Source organism: Apis dorsata, unplaced genomic scaffold (assembly GCF_000469605.1).
Source record: "Apis dorsata unplaced genomic scaffold, Apis dorsata 1.3 scaffold_247, whole genome shotgun sequence".
Lineage (NCBI taxonomy): Eukaryota > Metazoa > Arthropoda > Insecta > Hymenoptera > Apidae > Apis > Apis dorsata.
Window position 1 is genome coordinate 432040 of NW_006263526.1, and position 3757 is coordinate 435796.

Below are 3757 nucleotides of genomic sequence, written 5' to 3' on the forward strand. Positions count from 1 at the left end.
AAAGAGGCCGAGAATTAAAGATACGCCTGGCCACGGGAATTAAATCAGGAACCATGACGAATCGTCGCGGGGACGGTCGTTAAAACGAGGATTTTACGATCATCCAGGATTGTAAATCGTGAGAAACGCAGAATACGAGAACACGTTCGGGCCTCAACTCAACTCTGGAGTAAATCACGGATATCGTTTGCGGTGGGTATCTCGATTTTTGCGGCGAGAGTTAACGCGATACCGAGCCTGGAGAGGAGGGAGGGGGAGGGATTTAACCACAGTGTAACAAGGACCGTGCTTTACATTCGTTCTGTTCCGTGATATTGGGTTATTAATCCGTCCTGCGAGCGGAAGTTGAGCAGTGTCCCCCTTTCCCCCTCCAAAAAACACCATTCCAAGGGGTGGCCTTCGAGGAGGGTCTCTTAACCGTACCCTCTCTACGGAAAAGTCACCAAATGGTAATCATCGGAAGGACCACTTGCGAAGAGACTTGTCCTTCTTGTATAAGGGGGGGAGGACGAAAGTTAGAAGGGTGCAGAATGGATGCTAGTGGATGTGGGGTGCATTGAGCATCCTCGATGAGATCCCCGCCTCGAGGAATGATTAATAATGGAGATAGCTCCGTTCGAATTATTTCGAATCTCTGCTACGTGCTTATGTGCCCTTTTCCTTTCATGAGAAATTTTCATTCGCCTGTGATCCCATTAAGACGGGATGAAACGTGTTTTCGAGAGGGTGGACTGTAATAGGGGTTTCGTGTTAGAAAAGTGTCGAACGTCTTCTGTACGTACGAGATTTGTCTCGAGGCAGATTTCACTATATAAAGTGGGGAATAGGACAATTTTTTTTTTTTTTTTTTTCTAAAACGACAATATATGTAATTTTCTATTTGTACAGTATTATTTGCTGATCTTTCTTCATCTTACTTAAATTCTATTGTCATTTGTGTTTCAATGTTTTCAACGCTTTCTTTCAATTCAATTCAAATAACCACAAACTAAAATCTCTTCTTGCAAAGAGGATTGTCAAGTTATTTCACGATTATATTTGACAATCGAATTTACCTCATAACTTGTACCTCAGCGTTGTTCTTTAACCACGCATCACCATCCATCATCATAACTGTTACAATCCACAGTTTTACAAAAACAATTTAAGATTTGTCGAGATTTTCCCCAAGAGAAGAAGCAGGTATCGAGGGCATAGAATCGTTGGGGATAGCCTCTCGTTTACGAGACAATGCGATACGATGAAATGTTAATAAAGAGCGGAAGGGGCGAGCACGAAGTCGGGCCGATGCTCTTAATTAACGCTCGTAACGCATCGAGACCCTTTCGTTCCGCATCCGCATCAAGGTGTACACCACACGTAAACGTGACCGAACTTTATTAATCGACCAAGTCGCGAGATTTATCATTTACTACCGAGTACGTCGTTTAGTTTGAGCGACAGGCCAAGATAAATACTTCGTTAACGCGTGGATAAAATCCGCGGTGATTTATTGGTTAGATGTTATTATTTTATCCTCGTGGAGGAAAATTGACAGGGATTCGAAAGTGATATCTACGTGTACAGACAGTCGCAAAAGTATTCGTACGTTATCTTATAGAAGAAATTTTGATTCAAGTTTTAATCTCAATAATTTTATCCTACAATATACAATTCGCAAGATTTCTTCTTCGTTTTATTTCATATATTCATTGTCACGAAATTGAAAACTATTTTCGAAAACTATTTATACCAGACTATAAAAATACTCCTGAATATAAAAAAAAAAGCTATTCCACGTAATAACTTCTTCTCTGATAATTTTAGAACGCACTTTTAGGATCTACTTTCGAGACTAATATTATCCCAAAGGGAGCAGCAAGTGTGACACATTTAAAATTAACCTCCCAAGACGAAAATGTAACTTACTCCTCGAAGATATTGTAATAAACTCCTGCATGTGACTTTTCCCTCCCCATGTTCTTAAAACTCTCCTTCTTTGATCCAAACAAATCTATACATATTTATACTTGTGAGATGGACATCAATCCGTACAAACGAGTTGAAAAATATGTTTGAACGATCCTATTGAATTTATATCGCTCGTATAAAAGATGAAAACAATCATCGAAACCAAAGTTCGACAAACAGAAGAAATGGAAAACGATGAATCACGAATGAAATCACGATGAAAAGATCAATGCTAGTTTGCACCACCGTTAATATAGACAAATCGAGGGCATTTATATTGTATACGTGTTAATATAACTGTTCCTTGTCAATGAATTTTTTCCAAGATCCGCCCGTAATATCGTGATAAATCGTCCAACACGAAACAAACACGTGATAACATTTGTAAGTAGAGACAAGTCTATATGTTGCTCGAAACATATTATAATTGCAGCCTCGATAAATAAGGCGTCTTATCAGGAAGAAAGTGGAACGAAACGAGTGCAGAGGGGCGGTTCGTGGCCGGTTTCGTTCCGTTTGTTTCTATCGATTCGATGAAATTGATGAGGAAAATCATTCTGATCTCTACTTGCTTAATTGCGGATAGGCTCTAATATTTTTTTCGATTTATATATCGAAATGCTCGTAAATTAAGTGAGAAATTTTGATACGTGTTGGATTATTTTGTAGAAGAATTCAGAAATCTACTTTATATCGAACGATAATAACGTGAGGATAACTTTAATATATAAATAAATATAGATCTAAATAAGATAACTCGATATACAAATGAGCAAATCTTAATTGGCCAGAAGAAATATAAATGAATATTGATTGCAAGCAAATAGAAAATATATACAATATTAATCTTATTAATTTCTTATTTATTTTTTCTCCTCTAACTAGTTACGACAAGGATTAAAAATTCTAGAAGCGCATAAATTATATTGATTAAATTATACAACTCATAATTATATTATATACAATTTCTACCAGCTGCAAGTTTTCCTGCAAAAAACTACCCTTTTTCCCACGATGCCGTGCAACCCCTTCTTTTGCAACCCTATTTTAATTTCGAACACCTTATCGAAACTCCAATCGTCCAAAATCTCGATAACATTTCACGTCAGTATCTCCAAAATCGAGCATATCTCACCAAGTAGTGTATGCACATTGGTAACCGGTAACTAATCGACATTCTCGATCGAAAACAAAACCTATTCCAACCGATTGTAAACTGCACGCCCGTAACGAGGGAATGTTGCGTGCGGATTTTTGCGTGGCGTGCACTCACGCACACGGCTCGATATCAATTTGACATCGGATCGAACGACCACCTTTCACGTCCGCCGTCCTCGAAAACGTTCGTACTATAATCACAAGCGGTGCGTTTTGTGTGTACAGCGGTGGTGTGTTGTCTGGTCTTTGGCAAACACCGGGGGGGATACGTAATAATTTATTATAATTCTAGCGGTCGAATAAGGCCGCTTATCGATTATTCAGGCGTTCGTGAAAGGAAAAAAAGCACGGGTTGAATGCGTTAGGCGGACTGCGGGGGCGTGTACATTATTGGCCGAAGGATGGTTACCTGGACGAAAGGAAATTTTAAGGGAAGTAAATGCGTGAACTCGCGTCGGGTGGGTTGAATTGATCGAAAATACGATATTTTATGCTTGAACTATCTTGATGAGATTTCGAGCTGTTTCTTTATTTAATTATTTGTTAAAGATAGATAAAAATATGATAGAAATGATATATAAAAAAACTCTTGAGACTTATTTATTAAATTATTGAAACGAGATGGAGAGAGAGAGAGAGAGAGAGAGAG

The 3757-nt window shown here is 38.5% G+C and overlaps 1 long non-coding RNA gene across 1 annotated transcript in view; it reads right to left on the reverse strand.

Annotated features, from left to right (window-relative positions):
* The window catches only part of LOC116185668, a 20788-nt gene extending 20642 nt beyond the window's left edge, over nucleotides 1-146 (reverse strand). The window contains exon 1 of the long non-coding RNA XR_004150539.1: nucleotides 137-146. This is a non-coding gene — a long non-coding RNA (uncharacterized LOC116185668). The remainder of the gene's footprint in view (nucleotides 1-136) is intronic.
* Nucleotides 147-3757: the final 3611 nt, after the last annotated feature.